Genomic DNA, 25,008 nt, shown 5'->3' on the forward strand with positions numbered 1-25,008 from the left:
TTCACAGCACAAATGGCACAAACAGATAAGTCCCCTCTGCCCCCCCCCCCCCTTATGCCATCTGTGTTTTCTCATTCAGGCTTTGATGCAGTGCTGCTAAGTGCTCAGCATGTTTTTATAGAAACTGCTCTTGCAGATCTTCCTTATTTTAATAGAGGTCGTTCTCCCTTGGATATACTATGAGTCTATGGGCGCTGGGATGGAGGGTGATCGGAGTGACAATTTCTTCCTCTTCACATTTACACCATGTTCACCACTAGCCCTGACCTGGCACACAGCAGGTGTTCAATAAATGGCGGCTGAAATAGTGATGGAATCAACCCCTTCTTTTTTTAGGTGAATTCTTTTCCAAGAGCCTCCTCATGCATACAGGTAGGCACCTCTCAACCAGGTCTTAGATATGTTCAGTTTTGTTTTGTTTTTTTTTAAGATTTTATTTATTTGACAGAGAGAGAGACAGCCAGAGAAGGAACACAAGCAGGGGGAGTGGAGAGGGAGAAGCAGGCTTCCCACCAAGCAGGGAGCCCGACGCGGGGCTCAATTCCAGGATCCTGGGATCATGACCTGAGCCAAAGGCAGACGCTTAAGGACTGAGGTACCCAGGCGCCCCTAGATATGTTCAGTTTTATAAGAACCTTTCCCCCAAATGGCCCAACCAGACCCCCTTCCAGGGAAGGTCAAAGTTCAGATGCACCAGAGTACTTAAAAGGGTGAGAGACCCTTAGAACTATAGTTCCTAGGCCCCAACTGGGACTTAAAACAGTGCTGTGCTAATATACACTCAGAGGCAGCCATTTTTGGTGGTCTACCCACCTTCAAGTTCCCCACCCCCAACAAACTCTGACGTTCTAGCATCAAGGTACCCGGCCAGAGGCAACGACTCATACTCAGTAAAAGCCAGTTTTGTGCCCCTTGGTGCTTCTGCCAATGATTGGGCCAAGCGTGGTCATGTGACCCAGCTCTGACCAATGAGACTAAGCAGAAGTGTGCCGGGGACTTCTGGGAAAGATTGTCCTCGCTGAGACCTGCGGGGATGGGGGCGTGAGGCAGGAAGCCCTTCTTGTCCTCCCCTCCTTCAGTCTCGGGAGGGTGTGGTGCCGTTGGGAGTTGTGTCAGCATCCTGTAAAAGGGAAGGTGGCAAGGCCGACACTCTGAGACTGATGGAACGACTGAGGGCTGCCTGGCACAGCTGAGGATGAAGACGCTCTACAACAACACGGTGTCTGGATCTGTGTGCTGAAGACTCCCGAACCCCAGCACGCAGATCTCAACTCTCCAGGTAGGAGACTGGAAGTTGCTTCTCGGAGGATTCTGACTGGCATAAGATGAAACCCTTAAAAATATTGACATTCGGGCGCCTGGGTGGCTCAGTCGGTTGGGCGACTGCCTTCGGCTCAGGTCATGATCCTGGAGTCCCGGGATCGAGTCCCTCATTGGGCTCCCTGCTCAGCGGGGAGTCTGCTTCTCCCCCTGACCCTCTTCCCTCTCGTGCTCTGTATCTCTCATTCTCTCTCTCTCTCTCTCAAAGAAATAAATAAAATCTTTAAAAAAAAATATTGACATAAAAGCTCTCCACAAAATGTCCTCGCCAGGTCCCTGCTAGTGAAGCTCACAGTCGACAAGTTCAAACCATAGGCTGAAAGTAGGGTGACTACCTCATCCCCATTTGCTTGGGATTTTGTCAGTTTTAGCACCGAAGCGCCCCCATCCTCACACACCCCTCTGTCCTGGGCAAACGGGGATGGGCGGTTACTGAGCTCATGTCCATCAGCTTTTTATTTTATTTATTTATTTTTAAGATTTTATTTCTCTGAGAGAGAGACAAAGAGAGTGGAGGGAGGGGCCGAGGGAGAAGGAGAGGCAGAGAATCCCAAGCAGACTCTGCGCTGAGCGCAGCGCTCCATGCCAGGCTCCATCCCACCACCCTGAGATCATGACCTGAGCAAAACCAAGAGTTGGAGTCTTAACCGACTGAGCCACCCAGGCACCCCTCCATCAGCTTTTAGTTCCTCACTCTTAATGGTGAGCAGAACAACCAAGGTTCTCACAAACCTGAGAAAAGTCTTTAACATCTGGAAAACTGAGTCTAAAATGAACACACAGAGCAAAGGAATTTGGAGGAAAAGGTTACACGGGGATAAGTAAAGCTACCAGAACTATTGCTATCCTTGAAGAGGTGAGAGAAGAGACTACCTCCAGTAAAGATGCTGAGACAAAGAGGTGATTATTCTTTCTTTTATTCATTCAGTCAGTAACCAAATATTTCTTTTTTTTTTTCGATTTTATTTATTTGAGAGAGAGAGACAGAGATAGTGAGAGAGAGAGCACAAGTGGGGAGGAGAGGGAGAAGCAGACTCCCTGCCGAGCAGGGAGCCCGATGCGGGACTCGATCCCGGGACTCCAGGATCATGACCTGAGCCGAAGGCAGTCGCTTAACCGACTGAGCCACCCAGGTGCCCTGTAACCAAATATTTCTAATAACCACCTGTTTATAAGGACTTTAGGACTATTAATATGAACGTCAGAAATCCTGTTTTGAAGAAGCTCTCATCTCTTAGGGCAGCCAGAGCTGGGAAGAATGGCCTGGGGCTGCATTTTGCTTTGGATTAAGGAAGGGACAAAGTGCTACATATTTCAGCAGATTGTGCAGTATAGATAGATCCTTATGCTTTTATTACTTAAAATGTCAATTGAATTTTTAAAATGTATTGATTATGACTAGGAATGTATTAATATATGCTTTCAAATAACAATAGAATTTTATGTAGTATTTTGTTTTTATTAGATAAGCTCACAAAATAATGTCTAACTCTGCACCTTTTGTTCCTGTGCTTATTAGATGAATTTTTTCCTTTTTTTAATGTTAATTTTTTTAAAGATTTTATTTATTTATTTGACAGAGAGACAGTGGGGAGAGGGACAGAGAGAGAGGGAGAAGCAGACTCCCTGCTGAGCAGGGAGCCCGATGTGGGGCTTGATTTCAGGACCCTGGGATCATGACCAGAGCCGAAGGCAGACACTTAACTGACTGAGCCCCCCAGGCACTCTCTTTTTCTTTTTTTAAATTGAGGTATAATTTATAAAAATTTATAATGTACACTTTTGTGAGTTTTGACAAATGCATATAGTCGTCACCACCATGAGCAAGATATAGAATTCCATCACCCCTCAAAATTTCTGGGGCTCCTTTATAGTCAGCCTCTATACTTATCCCCCAGCCCTTGGCAACTATCTATTTTCCTTCCCTATAGTTCTGCCTTTTTCAGATGTATTTATTTTTTAAAAATATAAAATATTTCAAACATTCCAGCAAGTCTAAAGAAATGAAACCATTGCTAGCCCACGTATCCATCATCCCTAATAAACACGGGGTAACATTTTGTCATTTTTCTTTTTTTAAGATTTTATTTATTTATTTGACAGAGAGAGACACAGCGAGAGAGGGAACACAAGCAGGGGGAGTGGGAGAGGGAGAAGCAGGCTTCCCGCCGAGCAGGGAGCCCGATGCGGGGCTCGAGCCCGGGACCCTGGGATCATGACCTGAGCCGAAGGCAGTCGCTTAACCAACTGAGCCACCCAGGCGCCCTAATGTTCATGTGTTTTACTGACTGCGTGTGTGCCTTAAATATTTATCCATTCACCGGTTGGTGAGTAGAATTTGGTTTTTCATTTTTGCAAACATAGTTGTAATGAACTCCTTGTATGTGTTTCTTCATGGAGATATGTTAGTTTCCAGGATATATAGTCAGGAGAGTAATTGCAGGGTTATCAGGTGTATGTATATTCTGATACATTCTACACAGCTTTCCAAAGTGATTTTGCCAGTTTATGCCTCCACTAGTGGAGGAGGGGAGTAGATACCATTAGCCAAGACCTTCCCCAACCCCTGGTTCTATCAACCTGTTAATTTACTGTTAAATCCCTGATGAGTGGTAGGGTCTGATTACTTCAGTTTTCATTTCCCTGTCTAGCAATGGGGTTGCGTGTTTTCCATGTGTGTAATGGCCCTTGGAGCTTCTCTTTCAGAGACTGCCTACCATATCCTTGCCCATTCTTCTGCTGAGTGTTTTTCTTGTTATTATTGATTCAAAGATGTCCTTTATATATCCCAAAGACTAATTCTTTGTTGATTATTTGTGTTGCAAATACTTTCTCCCAATCTGTGGCAACAATGCAAAGTGATAAATGCTTTTATCATCTATCATTTACATTTTAATGTAGGCAAATTTACCACTCTTTTCCTCTTGGCTTGTGAGTTTTGGGGTTTTGTTCATGAAATCCACAGAAATACTTTTTAATATTTTTCTCCATAGGGGAAAAGGCTCCAGTAAAAATTCCTGATCTAATGCTGAAAGTCCTTTGATTCATTGTAAGGTGGACTTGTAAGGTTAGATAAACAATGTAATAAATTTGTAAGGTTAAATAAATAAATAAAAAAAATAAATAGTGCTCAGCAGGGCAGAGAGGACAATTTTGTCTTTCCAGGGGAGGTTTGGCAATGTCTGCAGATATTTTTGTTGTTCTTTAGTGGGCAGAAGCCATGAATGCTGTTCAGCATACTACAGTGCAGGGGCAGCTGGGTGGCTCAGTCGGTTAAGTGTCCAATTCTTGATCTCAGCCCAGGTCTCTATCTCAGGGTTGTGAGTTCAAGTCCCACATTGGGCTTCGCGCTGGGAGTGGAGCCTACTTCAAAACAAAACAAAACAAAAAAACCCAAACATACTACAAATGTGTAGGGCAGCTATCCCCTCCCCCTCAAAGAATTATCTGATAAAAGTCAATAGTGGCCAGGTTGAGAAACTCTGAGTCTGGAATGGAATCGCTTTGATTGCTGTGTTCTCACAAGCCAGGAACACTCAGGTACAGAGCCCCTACATGGAGGGACTTGGCATTGTGTCTGGGGCCATCAGTACTTAGACAAGTAACACTGGATCATTCTGTCTTGAACTTGGCAAATACACCCCAGCCAAGTGTGGTGAGTCTACTGGTGGAAACTTGGCTGAGTCTGCCAGACAACCTAATACCTTTGCTCAGATCGCAATAGGAGGGGGACGGGGTGCTGCCAGGGCTTTCTCATCAGGGCCTTATTGCCATGCTAATGAACCCCAACATGCATTATTTGTATTATGCACTGTTTCCAAAAGGCATACCCTATTTTCTGGTCCCAACCAAATTATGTTTACTTCCTTGTTCATTAAAAAAATCATGCTATGCATCTTGACATGGTGTCAGTGTGCCTCTGCTTCTTTCTCTGTAAAATGTTGGAATTTGGCAACAGGAGAGGTTCTCCGATGCTGGTCTGTGCAGGCTGCAGAATCACCTGAGGAGCTTTTAACAAATACAGGTCCCCAGGATAAACTCTGGGGGATTTGCAGGTGGGGTGGGACTCAGCAATCTATACCTTTCTCAAAAATTCCTGAAGGATTTGGGACGCCTGGGTGGCTCAGTCGGTTAAACAGCTGCCTTCGGCTCAGGTCATGATCCCGGGGTCCTGGGATCGAGTCCCGTGTCGGGCTCTCTGCTCGGTGGGAAGCCTGCTTCTCCCTCTCCCACTCCCCCTGCCTGTACTCGTGCTCTCTCTCTCTCTCTCTGACAAATAAATAAATAAAATCTTTAAAAAAAAAAATTCCTGAAGGATTCTAGTAAGTAGCCAAGCGTGTTTTTGAACCACCAGACCCACTGCGTGATGGGATTTGTTCGATGTCACAGAGTCTGAATTAATGACACTCATGTGCCAACAGCGACTTCTCCAAGACATGCACAATCTTTGGCTCACAGAGAGCTTTCTCATGCCCAAAGGGACTCCCTACAAGGCTTCCTTTGGGAGTCACAGTCAGTCTGTCAAGCCACCAGGTATCCTTTGGCCAAAGATGTCTTCCATAGTGAGTTTATCAAGGGATATGGGGGCACTGGCTCCCTGAGGCTACCTCCATTCATGCTTGGAGGCAAGAGGGCACTCACTCATTCACTCACCCATTCCTGTGGGAATTATATGTTCAACAAATGTTTACTCGCTCCTGGCATGTGCCAGGCACTGTGCTAAGCCCTGGGAATACAATGTTGACAAATACAGAGGCAACTTCCACTCCCTTTGATCTTATAGTATCCCAGGTGAGGGTAATAATAAACAACACCACAAATACCTCTTAGGTGAGAACTGTGAAAGCCTGGCTCTAACTGGGAGGCTGCCGAAGGAATTTCTGAGAAAACTAGCCTTAAGCTGAGATTTGAAAGACAATAACGGCTGTCTTTATCTAGGGCTACTACATGCCACATACTATTCTGGGCACTTTGTAGAAACCAAGGCATTTAATCCTAACACAGCACCCTGAGGGAAGTGCTGTTCTCAGCCTCACCCACACACACACAAAATGAGGCACAGGAGAAATCATTCGCCTAAGGCCACAGCCACGTGGGGACACCAAGATATGAACCTGAACAGTTTGAGTCCAGAGCCCACACTCTTAGGTACCATGTCCTGGGGCTTTCAGGATGAGGACGGTCAACCAGGCAGGGCCTGTATGAAAAATTCCTTCCAGAAGTTTGGCTGTGAGGGGAGGAGAGAGACAATGGGGAGCTGGAGTGTAATGGGAGTTGTAAGGATAGAAAAGACAGCATGTTTACAGTCCTTGCAGATTCTGAGAGGACTTTCTCCTCAATACTTGAAGGAAAATGAGGACCAAGGAAGTTTAAGGGAGAGTCTCACAACCAGACCTGGCAACTCGGGGCTCCTTCCAATATGCTGCTTCTCTGCAGCCTCACTCAGTCTCCCTACATCTCCCCAGAAGCCCCTCTTGCTCCCTCCAGGTTCTGCAAACATGCTCAGGGACTTCACAGATCTGAGCCAGAGACCATGGAGACCCTTCCAGAGGTTGGCAGCCTGTGATTTCCAGATCTGCTCTGGGAATGGGATGGACCTGTGCACTGAGAGCTGGCAATTCTTCCTCCAGCATCAGATGAAGCTCGTGGCCTCATAAAGCCTTCTGAAACATGGCGAAGCCCCTTCTTGGAAAATGTCTTCATTTACAGAGAATGACCTGAGACAAATGTGCTTGAAGCTTGTGAAGTGTCTCGATATTCTACCCTCCAGTGCCTGCTCTTGGGGATACTGGAGAAATACTCCAGCCATTCATTACATTTTAAAAATCCCAAATACTGTGTTCCATCATGGGCCTCATGCATAGACATTTGGTTGGTGAAGTAACGCTCCCCAGTTTCCCAAAATCTGATTTGCGAGTTGCTGCTTGGTACAAGGCAAGGAAGCAGGTGTAGTGATGGCACAGATGGGGATCAAGAGACTGAGCATATCTAGGTATAAGCAAATATCCGTGGAGTTTCATCAAGGAGTGGGTGGAAAGGGGGCGACAGAGTGACTAGATGGGGTTGGCGGGGGCAGGGCCTGCCCTCGGGGCTGCCGGAAGCCACGCAACTGGCCGACACTGGAGCGGACAGGAGGACACTCTCTCTACTTTGGAAGTGGATTCGCGATGGAGAGCGCCTCTTTCCCCAGAAAGCCGACATGCCAGCTGGGAGCTAGGAGTCACATCCCCTCTGTCTCCTCAGCAAGGAGTGGCTGCTGACACGTGATTGCCGGCCTTCCGTTCTCCAGCTGCCTGCCTTCTTCATCGACGTGGTAACTTCTGGGATGATGAACAGGATGCTGGTAGGGCCCAGCCCACTCTGCTCTTGGATGTGACTCTTTCTCATGGGAACGCCGAGGCTACACTAACCTGGCATATGGCCCTCCCGTGGTTGAAGGCTCCACCTTGCAGGAGAAGGAGAGTTCACAGTCTCCTCCACCAATGGTACCTGCTACCCGAGCAACAGCAGGGCCAAAAGCTCCAGCTTGCCCTGCTTCCACCTCTTTCTCCAGCTACTCAGTGCTGGCTCATCAACAAGGCCATCGACCAGGTGGCATGCTGGCTGCTTAGGAAGAGGCTGGCTGACATCCAGAGTGTGCCATCCTGCTCACCTGATTATTAAGAGCCTCATACGCAGTGGTACTCTTTGGTGACAGTTACATGGGATCCAGTTATTGTCACACCCGGGACTCATTCTGCGAGGACCTTACGTATAACTTTCTCCCAGACGTGTTAACAGTTCCCCTGGTCTCACTCCTTCTGAGCTTCTAGCCATCCAGCCAGATGATTAGTTGCTGCCCAGGAATTAGTGAAGAGCTAGGTCTCTGACCATATCTCCTTTCAGGAACCCAAAATTCTGCTCGTTGCAAAGATTCCTCTGTCCCATAGGGCTGCCCCGCAGCCGGTGTCAGTCTTCTGCCTTGTTGCAGACCATTGTGGGGAACCTTCTGAAAACCAGACTCAACTTCTTCTTGGTCCAAGGGACACCCTCCCCTCAGTCCCCCCACCATGAAGTCATGGCCAAGGGTAGAAGGCAGGTGGCAACGTGGCAGAAGGTGGTGTGCTGGGGTTGTGCAGCATCTGTTCCAGCAACCTAACTGTACCCCAGGACCTGCTCATGTATTCCATTGTCCCTTGATGATGGGGTGCCTCTGCATGCATCCAACCTTGCTGGGTTAGATAACAGGCAATTTCTGATGGAGAGCTTAAGGCACATGGCTACCAACGTCCCATGGCCAGGTATTCTATCTTCACCAGGGTGCAGCAGCAAGGTAGGAGCTATTTCTCAAGAGAAGAATATTAATGGCCAGAGAGAGCTTGGTTTTGATCCCTGAACTCTGGGGCCTATTAGGGCTTGTCACAGGCTCCCCGGAGCATCTTGGCTGCCCCAGGACCTTGGAATACCAGTGGATCACTTGGGTCACAGGGGCCAAATGGCAAGCTAGATCCCTGGAGAGCCTTCTCTTGCTCAGAACTTCCAGGAACAGCTCTCAAAGGCACACCTCAGTACCACAAGAACTACTTCCTCTTCTGTGACCAGAAAGTCACCTGTCAGTATGGGTACTCAGCTCTGCAGCTGCTAACCCCCAAGCCATGCTTCTGCCGCCATATTTTGGAAGCCAGTACAGCTAGGAAACTGCCATGATCAGGAAGCTCCACAGAAGAACCAGACATGTCCAAGAGGTTTTCTAGCAGATACTACAGAAGCTGCAGAGGTTTCGTGTTTACCTCCCTTCTGCCTTCCAAATCTCACCCAAATGCCTGTTTGACAATCTAAATCACTGTCACTACCTGTGTTAGTCTGCCAGGGCTGCCATAACAAAATACCAAAGCCTGGGGGGCTTAAACAACAGACATTTATTTTTTATTTACTAATTTTTTTTAATTGAGGAAGAATTGACCTATAGTATTATATTAGTTTCAGGTGTACCACATAGAGATTTGACACTTGTGTATATTGTGAAATGATCACCACATGAAGTCTAGTTAACAACCATCTCCTCACGTAGTTACACATTTTTTTCTTGTGGTGAGAACTTTTTTTCTTAATTAATTAATTTAGACAGCTCGAGGTGGGGGTGGGGAGGGGGAAAGGAGGAGGGAGACAGAATCTCAAGCGGTCTCTGCTGTGTTCAGAGCCTGATGCGGGGCTGGATCACGATCTGAGCCAAAACCAAGAGTTGGACACTTAACCGACTGCATGACCCAAGCGTCCCTCTTGTGGTGAGAACTTTTTAAAGATCGCCTCAATTAGCAATTCTCAGATACTCAATCCAGTAACAGACGTTTATTTTCTCACAGTTCTGGAAGCTGGAAATTCAAGGCGGAAGTGCTGCGGGGTTGGCTTCTTCCGAGGCCTTCCCCCCCTGTGGCTTGTTGGCCGCCATCTTGCTGGGCTCTCACATGGCCCCTCTGTCTTTGCACACACGCCTCTGGCCTCTCTCCCTCTTCTTGTGAGGACACGAATTCTACTGGTTGAGGGCCCCGTGCTGATGACCCCATGAAAGCTTAATTACATCTTTAAAGCCCTTTCTCCGAATGCAGTCACACGAGGGGGTTAGGGCTTCAACCTATGAATTCTTGGGAACACAATTCAGCCCCTATGAGGACGCTAACTGCAAATGAAGCGAAGGAAGGCAATGTTTGGCTTTCTAGACTCTACAGAACAGTAGTTGGAGGTGGAGAGGGATAATTCCAGCCAGTCCCCCGCATCTCACCTGCCGGGAAGAGGCGAGGGTCACGGGGCCCCAGCCGGAGGGCCCGGAGCCAGGCGGGGACACAGCTTCTCAGCATTACACATGGCGCATCTTCCCTGGGGCCCCAGCTTTCTCTGGGCTCCGCACAGATGTAAGGCAAAGCAGCCTCATACTTCCTGGGCCCAGGGAAAGTTTAATGGGACCTAAGAATATCCTTCTGGCTAGCAGTGTTGAACCTAACCTTCCTTCTCCACCCTTCGGAACTAGGTAAGTGGACTGGTAACCAGCCTAAACCTCTCCTCACCTGTTATAACGGGTGCAGCCCTAGTGACCCACGGTCTCTCACACGTCTCGTCTCTTTGGAGCAGATACTATTACTATCCCTGGTTTTGGTCTCAGGACCCCTTTACATCTTCAAAATTATTTGGGACCCCACAGAGCTTTTGTTATGTGGGTTCTAGGTGTTGATATTCACTGTGTTAGAAACTAAAACAGAAGGAAATTTTAAACACTTATTTACTAAGGAATTCAAACATAACAATAAATCTATTACATGCTGGCGTAACATTTTCATGGAAAATATCTATATTTTCAAAACCGAAAATAAGAGTAAGAGGAATGTCATTGTGTTACTGTTTTGAAATCTCTTCAATGTCCAGCTTAATACCTCTGCTTCTTTTATATCTGCTACTGCTTTCAGTCCACTGCAATATGGCACATCATGTGGATTCTGGAAATCTCCAGTCTATACTCATGAGGGACAGAGAGAGTAAAAAAAGGAAATAATATCTTGGTATTACAAAAATAGTTTTGACATTGTGGGTCCCCCAGAAGGCTCTCGGGGACTCGGGGTGTTGTGGGGGGGTGGTATCCAGATTACACTTTGAGAATCACTGCCCTAAGTCAGCATGTAAATTAAAGCAACGAATGCCTGGTGTGTAGCCTGCCTAAAAGAGGAGCTCCATGGTGAAGCCTGACCCCAACAGCTCCTGAGCAGGAATTGCTAATTTACAACAATAAAGGACGTGGTAAGATACACACAAAAGTTTTAGGGGAGTGTGAAAAGAAGAAAAAGAGAAAAGCAGAGACAAGACAATTGGAAAACCCTTGAGTGAGATTCAAGAAGAAAAATGGAACTTTCCTACATAATATTGAAAATCTCAAAAAGAGGGCAGCATGGAACTAAGCCAGAATGACAGCGTCGGGAGTCCTCTGCTGGAGGATATGGGAAGAGAAGCAGGAAGGCAGGCAGGCAAAGGGGAGGCAAAGTATATCAGCTGGGGCGTCTGAAATGAGTGATGAGAAGGGGTTTCTCTTCCATCTTGTTTTAAGTAGTTTCAGAACCTGAAACAGGAAGGGACTGTAGCGATTATTCCATGACGGCATTTTACAGTGGGGCAGCTGAAGCCCAGAGAGGTTGTTACACGTCCGGGTTCACCCACCTGTCATCAAGCAGTCAGCACCAAAACCTGTTCTTCCTGCTCGCCCATATGAGCAGGACAGAAGAGCAAAATAGACCCCTCTGTCTCTCCCTCTGTCTCTCTCCCTCTCTCTCCTTAGATATACTCAGACACAGACAGCATAAACATATTCATAGTTTTTTTCCCCTTACTTTCCAAATTTCCTATTAACAAAGTCTAGGAAATCAGTATGACCTGCCTCAGTGATTTCTCTTACCGCCTTTGTGCACAAAACGTGATGCAGCGACAGCCATGGCACCAGTTTCAGGCCTGTGGAAACATCTGTGTGTGGCAGATGTGACACCACCCTTCCCCCCTTTGTGAGAGAAGTCAGTTCTGGTCTCAGCTCCCTTTGATTTGAAGGAATAGATGTGCAGGATCTACAAGAAAGCTTTAGTTTGCATGCCCACAAGAGGGCAGCACCTGAAAGAGCAGTGCAGGGTCCCTTTGCCTTGTGGAAACTCACCAGAAGCTTCCCGGGAAAATTGCAGCCTTGCTGAACCGTTAATTAAAAGAGTCAGAGTATTCATGGTTTCCTCGTAAATGGCCAGCCTACTAGGAAAATTAGACGATCATCATGAGGACCAGAATAAGGTTTCCACTGAATCCTTTTGGAAATGTATCTCTTATTTCTAATCTAATCGATTTGTTATTTTCAACCCAAAACAACTTATAATCTTCTCCGTGATTTCCACTGCCTTGTTTCTGAGGAAGTTGAAATGAACTTTATGTTTCATTTATTTTTTCAATTGTTAAGATGAGGACTGCCTGTCACATCTGACTGCCTGTCACATCTGACTGCCTGTCACACCTAAAGACCCAGAGTTCCTGGATCTTTAACACCCGGTGCATCAGACAAACGCCCAGATGCGCCCTTTCCCCCGCCCCCACCCAAGCTATGGGACAATGCTGGCTCCTCGGTGATGGAAATCCCTTTGGGTGGACGCTGGCTTTCCTGGGTCAGAGAGCAGCTGGGAGGACTGCTCAGCCCCACGTTGCTCTGGGGGTTTCAGGACCTGTGATCTGATCCGACTGTGGGGCCAGCCCAGAGATATCACGAACCTGAGCACAAACCTGGACCCCGACCCCCCTTGGGAGTGAGGGCAGGTCTGAGGGGGCAGAGTGTCTTCGTAGCCCTGGCTGAGGCACGGCCCAGGGAGTTGTCTCTAAGCCTTTATCTCTAGCGTCATCCCCAGCCCAGCAGCAGCACCTGGGAACTTGTTAGAAACGCAAATGCTCAGTTTCCACCCCAGACCAGCAGCGTAGTCGGAGACTTGGGGGCTGGGGCCCGGCAGTCAGTGCTTCAGCAGGGCCTCCAGATAATTCTGATCCCCACGCAAGCTTGAGAACCAGCAAAGCAACATTTCAGTGGGAGTGTTCATGGTTGCAAAGCCAGGGGAAGCTTGAAGTAAATTATGGAGGAAGTGCGCGAGAGAATATAGAAAAAAGAAGAAAAACGGAGGAAAGGCATTTTCAAGCAAGCATAGAATGGAAGGGCTTCTCCTACCCTGCCTGGGCGTGTGAGGACTGCTAGCTGCACCTGCCCCATGGGATTGTCAGCAACTTCGTGTCTCTCGAGAGCTTTCCCCTCTCCTACGTCAAATTTATTTGGCTACAAACAACTTTTGTGGTAGTGACCTTCTATTCAGCTACTATTACTCCCCTCACTGCCTCCAAAGCACACAGAGCAATTGGAGGGCTGATGAAAATGTTTCAGGTCTACTAAATACTAAAGCCTTCCCAAACACTGTGTACTTTTTAGAGAGAGTTTCTTTTTATTGGGATTTCGGATTATTGAAAGGTTATCTGTGTCCTGTTCCTAGAGGGATTAGAATAAAACAAAAGAGAGCAGAACATACCGTGATGTGTGTTGTGTGCTGTCCTCCCTCAACTAGCTCTGCTTGTCTGACCACGGTGTGGGCAGCCGGTGGGAAGAATCTGAAGTCATTCCAGAAAATATCACCATGAGCCCGGGAGGCTGAAGCTGATGCAGATGGTTGCTCAGCAGCCCCCCGAGAATGTGAAAATTCCCCCACGTGAAGTGATTCCTTCCAGACTTCTGCAGCTCTAGCTGCAGGAGGTGCCTGTGACAGCCTCGTGCCTCAGTTTCCCTTTCTGGACAACGAGAACTTTAGGGCCTCAGGACCTCTGACAGGCATATGGCCCTTCTGCCCAACTCTGTTCCTTCTCTCTCCTCTCGCTGTCCCCCTTGCTCTGTTCTGTGTCATGGCCATCTCCACTCCTTGAAATTCCTGCTCTAATCCACATATTTTGTGCTGTTTCACAATCTTAAATTAATTCGCATTCAGTCCAGCAAGCTACTTGCCCGTCTTGTTTGTACCCCATGAACTCTCTGCCTTGAGGTATAGAAGTAGACACATCAATATCCCTGTTTTATAGTTGAGGGAAATGAGGTTCAGAGGAGTTGGGTGAGTTCCCCAAGATCACACAGCTAGTAAATTAAGGGGGGGTGGGTTCCAGTCAGGTATCTGACCCCCGAGGCGGTGCCCTCAGCGAGTCTCATTATTAATATTGGCTTTTCCTGCCTTGCAGTTTTGTTTTCGAAGGAAATGAGACAGCATCTGTAAGAAACTTTCAAAAAAGTTAAACCCCATAAAAAGGGAAGGAAGGGTGCTCTATTTTCTCAAGCTAGTAGGAGACCCCACATTCCATCCTCCCTGATCAGTTTCTGTTCCCGTTCAGGTTGTCTCATCATCTGACTTAACCAAAGTGCTCAAATAAGGGGGAACAACGATGTTCGAAGTCTGAAGCACCAGCTCCACAGACCGCAGCTGCAGGATGAACGGAAGTGCAAGCAGGTGAGGCCGAGCAGTAAGACCGGCGTCCCTCCCCACTAAGTCATGGACCCCAAGAGCAGAGCAACGACCAGAGCCCGCGACGCTATGGGGGACACAGTGGAATCTATCCCCACGGCTTCCCCTCAGCCAACAGGGCTGCTTCTTCCACTTACAGTTCTCTCTTCTCCATTCTCATCTCTCTCTCTGATTCCCTCTTCTATCTTCACACTTTTTCCCCCCCTCTTTGTGAGGGAGACTGTTGTTTGCCCACCCATGTCCACTTGTTCCTTCGTTCATAATAGCAGACACTTAATAGCTAGGCACGTGGCTGCACGTTGGGAGGCCATTTCCCAGCCTCCCTTGCAGGTGGGTCAGGATGTGTTGCTGTAGGCTCAACAACTAACCATCGTTCCACTCTGGTGGGGGACGTTCATAGTGGGGGGAGGCTATACACATGCAGGGAAGGGGGGGTATGGGCAGTCTCTGTATCTTCGCTTAGCATTGTTGTGAATCTGAAACTGGTCGCATGAAGTCCTTTATTTATTTATTTTTTTAGATTTTATTTATCAGAGAGAGAGAGAGAGAGAGAGACAGGCAGGCAGAGGGAGAAGCAGGCTCCTTGCTCAGCAAGGAGCCCGATGTGGGACTCGATCCCAGGACCCTGGGATCCTGACGCGAGCCGAAAGCAGACGCCTAACCGACTGAGCCACCCAGGCGTCCCTCATGAAGTCCTTTAAAAGAAGCAACACACATTCTCAACTCAGAAAGCTTAGAGAGACTAACGAGGGGAAAGGAAAAGAAATGAAACAAAGAAGGAAAATCACTCACAATTTTACTTCCCCAAGCTGGGGAAAGATGACTGTTAACATTTTGGAGTATAAACTTCCAGGATTTTTTTTCTATGTACACATTCACTTTGCCCTCTGCACAAATTTAAATGTTTAAATTGGCTTCCAGAGTAACTTTATCACTTCGTGTCTTAATATATCCTTGTTGTCATTGTTGATTTTTATGTTACAAATGATAACTCTGAAAGCATATGATCAGAAAAGTTTTTCCTTGGGCACCTGGGTGGCTCAGATGGTTAAGCATCTGCCTTCGGCTCAGGTCATGATCCCAGGACTCTGGGATCGAGTCCCGCATCGGGCTCCCTGCTCCTTGGGAGCCTGCTTCTCCCTCTGCTTCTCTCTCTCTCCCTCCCTCTGTCTCTCATGAATAAATAAATAAAATCTTTAAAAAAAAAAGAAAAAAGTTTTTCCTTTGGTATTTGAAAAAAAATGCCCATGGGTTCACATAAAAAAGAAAAAAATCCCTCAGTGATGGCATGAATGTAAGAAAAAGTTGTTATCTAAAAAAAGCCCTTTAATATAGTTTACCAGAAACTCATGTCTATTTTTTTATGTGCCAATATACATATTTCTTTTTTTCTTAAGATTTTATTTATTGAGAGAGAGAGATTGAGAGAACAAGTGGAAGGAGGGGCAGAGGGAGAAGCAGACCCCCAGCAGAGCAGGGAGCCCAACACAAGGCTTGATCCCAGCACCCTGGGAGCATGACCTGAGCTGAAAGCAGGCACTTAACCCACTGAGCCACCCGGGTACTCCAGTATACATATTTTGTATTCCTGACTCAACAATTAGAGACAGACACGTTTGCCCTATAAAATCCAGGCAGAGGCTGCCTGACGGCTGGCCCTGTGGGCAGAGACGAGCTGGATGCTTATGAATTCAGCAACGCTGATCTCATCTATTCTGTTACTGGACTCCTCCCAAATTCAGACAAAAACCAGCTCTGAAAGAACGCAGTTTCCCAGTGCCTCCCTGGCTGTTGAGCTCACTCACATCACTTCTATGCCATGTCCTCTTAAATTGTATGTATGCTCTCTCTGAATCACAGAAGGACAAGCCACTTAATTCTCTAACCTGTAGACCGGCAGGGGACCTGTGCCTACACCTCGGATGCGGGAAGAAGGAGACACAATTTCCTTTCATCCCCCTACTACAGTGTGATCAAAATACCTTGAGAACTTGAGCTTCCTAGGCCAAAGGACAGAAGTGGGCAGATCACCGTTGTGCTCCTCAGGGGCCACCCCAACTTCTGCAGTCCAAACCATGCGTGGCTTAAACAATCAATGAGGAAGGCTTCGGTCAGATGCCCCGAAGAGGGGAGTCATTCTTGTTTGGGGCCACAGCGTCTCTGGTGTGTCTGATACGGGATTTCTGACACACTCTGTTGTTTGGATGGTCCTCCGAAATGCAGTACAGTTGCAGAGGACAGGCCCATGGGATGGAACATTGCGGACGTTTCCTGGCAATGGTCCTTTCTCAAAATCCAATCAGTGGAGCTGTTGGGGCCCAAAGAGAGATGACCTGAAAGTGGCTGGGACCCCGTGGGTAGCTGAGAGGCATCATTCAGAATAAAGCTGGAGGCTCACTTGTGCGCACGCGGCTGCTTCCAACTCCACCCATGTGGCCTGGCTGAGTGCTAAGGGGTGGAGGGGACCAAGGAGAGGACCGGTGCCCAGAGCCTCCCATCGTCGCTCCCTGTGCTGCCTTCCTGTCAGGCAGGTGCACTTACCCATTTCCTATCTCCATCGTCTTGACCATTCCCTGAGAAAGAGTTCTAGAAAAGTTCCTCTGATGGGCTAAATGTTTGCCTTAGGGTCAAGGCTTTCTTGTCTTTCACTTCCAGGGTCATTTGTCTTCAATGGCAGTGCACACAATATTGCATTTGGGCCGTGGCCAGATTTCTCCCCGTTTCCTGATCTGCTTCTCCTGAACCTCAGGGAAGTCTGGCTGGTCTGCTTATTCAGGATTCCTAGTGTTTTTTTAATCCCTGACAGCCTTGTCTTCCTCCCCAATGTCCATGTTCTTCTCTAGGTTCTGTCTCACCTTTCTGTCTGGTTTGCCTCAAACCCCCTCATTCCCATGGAGCCTTGGTTACTAATCTGATTTTGATCATCCCATTGCTCAGGAAAGAGTCTTTCTAGAATCTGTATACTGACCAGAAATATTGAACTGGGACAGACACCAGTGCCGAGTCAGACATGAGTAGACAAATTGAAGAGTCAAGCATGGGTGGGGAAGGACCCTTGGTCAGGAAGGAAATGTCAACAATCAATGATGAAATCTGAGCCAAAGAAATGGGAAAATCCCACGTCTGAGAAAAACCCAAGATAAGAGACAGCTGGGGCTGGTGTGGGTGTAAGCAAGAAACCACACGTGTTGAATCTGGTTGAACTAGGTAGAGAGACGTCTGCTGAAGCAGAGTGGTTTCTGAAGGCTTCCGGTGGTGTTTGAAGCCTGGCTTCTGATCAGCATGTGCCTCTATTTCGAGACCATTCAATGGGCTCCTGAAGACTGGATCTGCCTTGGTTCCCTCTTCCCAAGGCTCTTATGGATCCTGGCTCCCTTTGGCCGTGGTTGAAAAAGGCATCTGATTTACACAGCTGGTTTGGCCTTATCCATGAAACGTTTTAGTTGAATGTGTAAGAACTGGGATTCTTTTCCTTGGAGTGTCTTTGGGTGGTTACGTGGATGCTCTGGGCAGGAAAACCTTTGAACCACTGGGGATCACGAATCCCATAGTCCCCCAAGCCCCAGAACCCACTGCTGAGTAACAGAGTCCCAAAGCCTTGTGTCTGGGATCCTGACTTCCCTTGACATCGTTCCCTCTCTGCTGCTCAGCCTCCTGTCCTCACTTCTCTTGATCCTCACAACTCGGTTGTATGGTGGGCTCCAGAACTTTGCTTACTTTTTGGGTGTGGGGCAGAGTCTGAAGACTTTTGATCTTTCCTGAAACATTTATTTATTTACCTATTTATATAAGATTTATTTATTTATTTTAAAGAGAGTGAGCTGGGGGGGGGAGAAGAGGGAAAGAGAGAATCTCAAGCAGACTCCCTGCTGAGCTCAGAGCCCAACGCGGGGCTCCATCTCATGACCCTGAGATCATGATCTGAGCCGAAATCAAGAGCCAGCCACTGAACCGACTGGGCCACCCAGGCGCCCCTCCAGAAGTGTTTTGTTCAGAGAGAATATATTTCTGTTGTTTAAGTCCCCCCGCCCCGTTGTCACCCTTTGGGGTGGTAGCTCTAGCCAACCAATACACTGGCGGGGCGCCTGGGTGGCTCAGTCATTAAGCGTCTGCCTTCGGCTCAGGTCATGATCCCAGGGTCCTGCTATCGAGCCCCGCGTCGGGCTCCCTGCTCGGCGGGAAGCCTGCTTCTCCCTCTCCCACTCCCTCTGCTTGTGTTCCTGCTCTTGCTGTATCTTTCTCTGTCAAATAAATAGAATCTTAAAAACAAAACAAAACAAAACAACAACAACAACAAAAAAACACTGGCATGGGCTGGAGCCAGGCAGCAAATCCAGGCTGGGCTCCAATGTCCCTGCTTCAGACTGTGAGGACAAGGCGTGCCATCAGCCTGCTGGAAAGGCGGGGTCCTAAACAACACATTACAAATATACTTCCGAGTGTTTTAGAAGAACCACTAGGGATGAGGAGAGGCAGTGCTGGGTGAATTGACCCTCAAGCCTTTGTGTTCCATGTCCTCTATGTTCCCAGCACAGACGGTGAGAAGATGAACAGTCACTGCCCAGGTTGATGACCGATGCCAAGAAGGGCAGCAGGCCCGTGGGGAGGGCCCTCTCGACAAAGCGCTCCCCAGACACTCACACGATTTCTGGACAAACAGGTAATTACAAAACACGGTTTTGTTCCTGCTTTTCACCAGCTGGACTGTGTTTGCTGTTCACAAAGTTTGGTCCCTATTAACCTCCATGCTTCAAATCAGGAAAACACTTCTGCTAATAGCACTTCAGCGGGCTTCATGGAGACAAACAGACCGAGAATACCTTATTTGCTCTATTTGCCAGATAAATAGCTGGACGGCTATACTGGTGCAGAGACCTGTGAGCAGCTAAAGTGATGGGAAATACCCTATTTTGCAAATTAAAGTTCAACTGATGAGAGGCACTGGGGAAGATGTGCTCATCAACTTCGGAGGGTGTGTGTGGATTTATACCCTTGCTTCAGTGCAGATCATCTGTAATCACTTGGAGGAAGATGCCCCAACACAGCCAAAAGATGCAGGGAAGAGTCTAAAAGCAGGATTACTATGATAGAAGGAAAGTATTTTCTACTGACTTCTACCCCATTCCTTGTCAATGGTGGCACACACAATTTGAGCTATACCAGGTTATTTTTATATACAGCTCACTTGGTAAAAACCAAACCAAACCCAAACCAAAATAATAACAACATTCTCCCAAATCATTCTTGAACGGAGAACATTTTTTTTTTTGGTGGGTGGGTGGACCTGTCTCTGGGCATCTGACCGAAGCCAGGCCAGGCAGAGTCCTTCCTGGGATGGCAGAACTTGCACTGTGGAAAAGGGTCAGTCTCTCTGTCTGCTGCTGGAGCTGGGAAACTAGGCTCGAGAACTCTTGGCAGGTATTATCTGTGGCATGTGGAGGAAGCTGGTCTGCACTGAGAAGGAAGAGATGAAACCTCTCCTTAGAGAAGCAGAGACCAGAGGGACAGAATGAGAGAGAGCCCCAGCCCCACCACTCCCTCAGCAAGGTCCCGAGAGAAACACTTTCTTTAGTTCTGGGTATTATCTCAGCAGCCCGCTAAGAAAGCTCTGTTTCTTGTGTATGTTGGAGTTCAGTCTTCTGTCGTTTGCAACCAAATACTTTGGAGAGACCAGATGGAGATGACCACTGGAAGCCAGGAGTAAGTCAGCCTGAAGCACAAAGCAAAGACAAAGGAAGAGAGTGGGGGTGGGAATGCTCCAGAAAGGATTGTCCGCTGCCTAAACAGAAACCTTCCCAGTCCTCTAACATTTTCCAGGTAAAGGTGCAGCCAGTTCATCAAACTGGGAGTCTGGAAATTCTGCTAACTGGCCTTGCTCCCCAGAAATTCCCCACTGACCTCTTCGAGGTTACTTATAAAACCTGTGGGTCACTCTGTGCTATTTGTTGGGTCAAAGTATCAGAACTTGAGCTTCCTAGGCCGAAGGACAAAAGTGCGCAGATCACCATTGTGTTCTGCAGGGGCCGCCCCAACCTCTGCAGTCCAAATCACATGTGGCTTAAACAATCAATGAGGAAGGCGATTAAAAAATAAAAAATCTTGGGCGCCTGGGTGGCTCGGTTGGGCGACTGCCTTCGGCTCAGGTCATGATCCTGGAGTCCCGGGATCGAGTCCCGCATCGGGCTCCCTGCTCGGCGAGGAACCTACTTCTCCCTCTGGCCCTCCCCCCTCTCATGTGCTCTCTCTGTCTCTGTCTCTCTTTCATTCTCACTCTCTCAAAATAAATAAATAAATCTTTAAAAAAAAAGTCATCTTTAAAAAAAATAAAAATAAAAAATCTCACAGATCAGTTAAGTCCAGAGATAAGGCAAACTCTAGGGTTCTAGGGTGCAACTCAGTGATGTCGATAAGCACCCAGGTTCTTAGGTTCTTTCCATCCTGCCTAGTTTGTATTATTGTTCCCCAGTAGTTACTGTTCCCTTCTGTGAAGACTGCCATCCTTGGTATATTATCTTCCTTCTCAGATTGGTCTTAGATTGATATGGCAATTCCATGCATCACCTCCTGGCATGACAACATCCAGAGCTAGCAGAGAGACCCTCTGTTCCAGGGGCTTCCTCTAAGAACAAGGGACTTTTCAAGGAGGCCTCAGGAGACTTCCTCTCATGTCTTTTTTTTTTTTAAAGATTTTATTTATTTATTTTGACAGAGACAACAAGAGAGGGAACACAAGCAGGGGGAGTGGGAGATGGAGAAGCAGGCTTCCCGCGGAGCAGGGAGCCCGATGCGGGGCTTGATCCCAGGACCCCAAGATCATGACCTGAGCTGAAGGCAGATGCTTAACAACTGAACCACCCAAGCGCCTCCCCCCTTTTTTTTAAAAAAAGATTTTATTTGTTCATTTGAGACACAGAGATACAGAGAGAGAGCACACGTAGGGGGAGAGGCAGAGGGAGAGGGAGAAGCAGGCTTCCTGCAGAGCAGGGAGCCCGATGTGGGGCTCCATCCCAGGACCCTGGGATCATGACCTGAGCCGAAGGCAGATGCTTAACCATCTGAGCCACCCTGGGTGCTCATGTCTTATTTGCTGCATGGGGTAGATGAATATTAAAAAAAAAAAAAGGAAATCTAGTTTCTGTTAGAAAGGAAAATCAATAAGGGAGTGCTCCCAGTGGTGGTGGTGGGAGTCCGTCCCAGGCAGAGCAGAGATAAGGTCATGGCCTGCTCAGGTTGATGGCTGTGGTTGCCACGCTACCCCAGTATGGCTCGGCTTGAGTGGCCTGAAGCTTCTCTGTATTCAGTAGATGGGTCAGCAGTGGAACGTCTATTAGTATTAATAACACTAATGAAAAAGAATCAAAAATCCAGCTCTCTGCTCCTCCCTGTTCCACAGACAGCTGCATCTTCTGGTGCAGTGCCAGCTGCGTCCCCAAGACACGATGGTGAAGGTCGGAGTGAACGGATTTGGCCATATTGGGCGCCTGGTTACCAGGGCTGCTTTTAACTCTGGCAAAGTGGATATTGTCGCCATCAATGACTCCTTCATTGACCTCAACTACATGGCCTACATGTTCCAGTATGATTCCACCCATGGCAAATTCCACGGCACAGTCAAGGCTGAGAACGGGAAGCTTGTCATCAATGGAAAGTCTATCTCCATCCTCCAGGAGCGAGATCCCGCCAACATCAAATGGGGTGATGCTAGTGCTGAGTATGTTGTGGAGTCCACTGGGGTCTACACCACCATGGAGAAGGCTGGGGCTCACTTGAAGGGTGAGGCCAAGAGGGTCATTATCTCTGCTCCTTCTGCTGAGGCCCTCATGTTCATGATGGGTGTGAACCATGAGAAGTATGACAACTCTCTCAAGATTGTCAGCAATGCCTCCTGCACCACCAACTGCTTGGCTCCTTTGGCCAGGGTCATCCATGACAACTTTGGCATCGTGGAGGGACTCATGACCACCGTCCATGCCATCACTGCCACCCAGAAGACCATGGACGGCCCCTCTGGGAAGTTGTGGCGTGACGGCCGAGGGGCTGCCCAGAACATCATCCCTGCTTCCACTGGCGCTGCCAATCCCCACCCCCAACGTGTCCATCGTGGATCTGACCTGCCGCCTGGAGAAAGCTGCCAAATACGACGACATCAAGAAGGTGGTGAAGCAGGCATCAGAGGGCCCCCTCAAGGGCATCCTGGGGTACACTGAGGACCAGGTTGTCTCTTGCGACTTTAACAGTGATACCCACTCCTCCACCTTCGATGCCAGGGCTGGCATTGCTCTCAATGACCACTTTGTCAAGCTCATTTCCTGGTATGACAATGAATTTGGCTACAGCAACCGGGTGGTGGACCTTATGGTCCACATGGCCTCCAAGGAGTAAGCGCCCCCTGGACCACCAGCCCCAGCGAGAGCAAGAGGAAGAGAGAGGCCCTCAGCTGCTGGGGAGTCCCTGCCCCAACTTATCCCCCAAAACACTGAGAATCTCCCGACCTCCACCATTTCCATCCCAGACCCCCTGAAGAAGGGGAGGGGCTCGGGGAGCCCTACCTTGTCATGTACCATCAATAAAGTATACTGTACCCCCCAAAAATAAAAAATCCAAAAAAACCACTAATCCACAAAACTCCATGCCTGAGCCCACTCTTCCCAAAATCACATTCCTGTCTAGCTTCAGGGGGAAAAATCTGTAGTCACCGAGTTCCGTATTTATACATGCATTCTAGTCACTGAAGAAATAGAAGACATAGACCCAACCGTCAGAAGCCGCTACACTCTAGTTAGGGAGAGAAAAGAATCACAGCGGAAATATTCAAAAACGGAGCAAACCCCACAGGGCAAAAGTCTCCAGCCTGAGTTGCACGGACCCCAGGAGCAGGCAGGGACTCGGGACCAAGTGGCGTTTGTCTCATCCGCTAGAGGGCGCTGGGGGGCGGGGTGCGGGTTGGGGGCGGGGAGAACAGCGGGAAGTCTGTTCTGCCCCACCATTCCCAGCCTATGACAGGTGTTCAGGCAGTGTTTCCCCAGATTATTTAAAGGGCGTCGGGAGAGCTCTTCTGCTACCTCACTCCGCCTCTCTTGGCTTTTCACACTGACTGACCTTAAAATGTGTATGTGTATGAAATACATCGTGTCCTCAAAAGCGTGTATAATGTACCTTTATTTTTATTTTTATTTTTTAAGTAGGCTCCACTCCCAGCGTGGAGCCCAGCTGGGGGCTTGAACTCACAACGCTGAGATCAAGACCTGGGCTGAGATCAATAGTTGGATACTTAACTGACTGTGCCACCCAGGCACCCCTATCATGTACCTTTAAAGTTAAAAAAAAAAAAACAACCCAGGTGGCCACCAACTCATTTTAAGAAATAAAACATTGCCACAGCCCTTGAATCTCCCAGAGGCCTCACACTTTGCTCAGAGGTAACCATTCGTCTCATTGTCGCTCTCTTGCTTTACTTTAGAGTTTTACCGCAAACGTATGTATGTATCCCTACGCAATGCACTTCGGCATAATTCACTATTTGTTTGTATTTAATATTTCATTGTTTGAATACAGCGTCATTTATTTGTCCATCCTACTGTGGATGGGCGTTTTGGTTGCTTGAATTTTTGTTATTCTGAATAATGCTGCCAGGAACGGGCTCGTGTGTATCTCTGATGTACATACGTGTGCAAGAGTTTCTCTAGGACTCATGCCGACAACTGTCATTGCTGCCTCACAAAGTATGCACACCTTCAGTTGTACTAATTCATGCCGATTTCTTTCAAAAGAATTGTGCCAGTTTACTCTCTGGCCCGCAGGACTTGAGAGTTTCTGCTGCCCTGCATCTTCATCCATTCTTGTCCCGCAAGACTTTTACATTTGTGTCCATCTGGGCCATGTGAAATCCCATTACCAGTGTTGGCTGTATTTCCTTCCTGATTACTAATGGGGTTAGGAAACGTTTCCTATGTTGATTAACTATCTGTAATCCTGCTGTGAATGCCACTTTTTAAAAAATGTCTTTCAGTCCAACTGTTTTACTTTTATGGGGTCTTCTTACCTTTAGAAGCAATGAAGAGATTTACACAGGTTGAACAAAAGCCTGTCCTCCGTTTTTATTTTTAAACCAGAATATAACTGGACAAACTGACTGTGCAACCTAGGTCAAGCCTGGAGTGTTCTTCATGTCCCTGCATCTGAAATGACAAGCCCACCAGTGAACGTGCCTCACGTTGCTGTCATTTTAGGGCATTGTCTGACAAGCTTCCTCAAGGTCATCGGACTCTCTGGATAGGGGAAAGCAACTCTGTTCCTTTTACTATTTTCTATTGATTAGGACCCGGAAACCTTACAACTCTGTAAAGTTAGATGTTTATAAAAATACTTGCTGGTGAGATGCAGATTTTTATCTGGTAAAGGAGATAATTCTAAAAGTTATGACTTGGGGTACCTGGGTGGTGCAGTTGGTTAAGTGTCTGCCTTCGGCTCAAGTCATGATCCCAGGGTCCTGGGATCGAGCCCCACATCGGGATCCCTGCTCAGCGGGAAGCCTGCTTCTCCCTCTCCCACTCCCCCTGCTTGTGTTCCCTCTCTTGCTGTGTCTCTCTCTGTCAAATAAAATCTTAAAAAAAAAAAAAAAAAATTCAAGCTCCAGGCCACCAGGGGTCAAAAAATA

General features: G+C 47.8%; 1 pseudogene; it reads left to right on the plus strand.

The window, feature by feature from the left end:
* Window positions 1-1,034: 1,034 nt before the first annotated feature.
* LOC113912240 lies at window positions 1,035-23,153 on the plus strand (annotated as a pseudogene).
* Window positions 23,154-25,008: the final 1,855 nt, after the last annotated feature.

The sequence above is a fragment of the Zalophus californianus genome, chromosome 14 (assembly GCF_009762305.2).
Source record: "Zalophus californianus isolate mZalCal1 chromosome 14, mZalCal1.pri.v2, whole genome shotgun sequence".
Lineage (NCBI taxonomy): Eukaryota > Metazoa > Chordata > Mammalia > Carnivora > Otariidae > Zalophus > Zalophus californianus.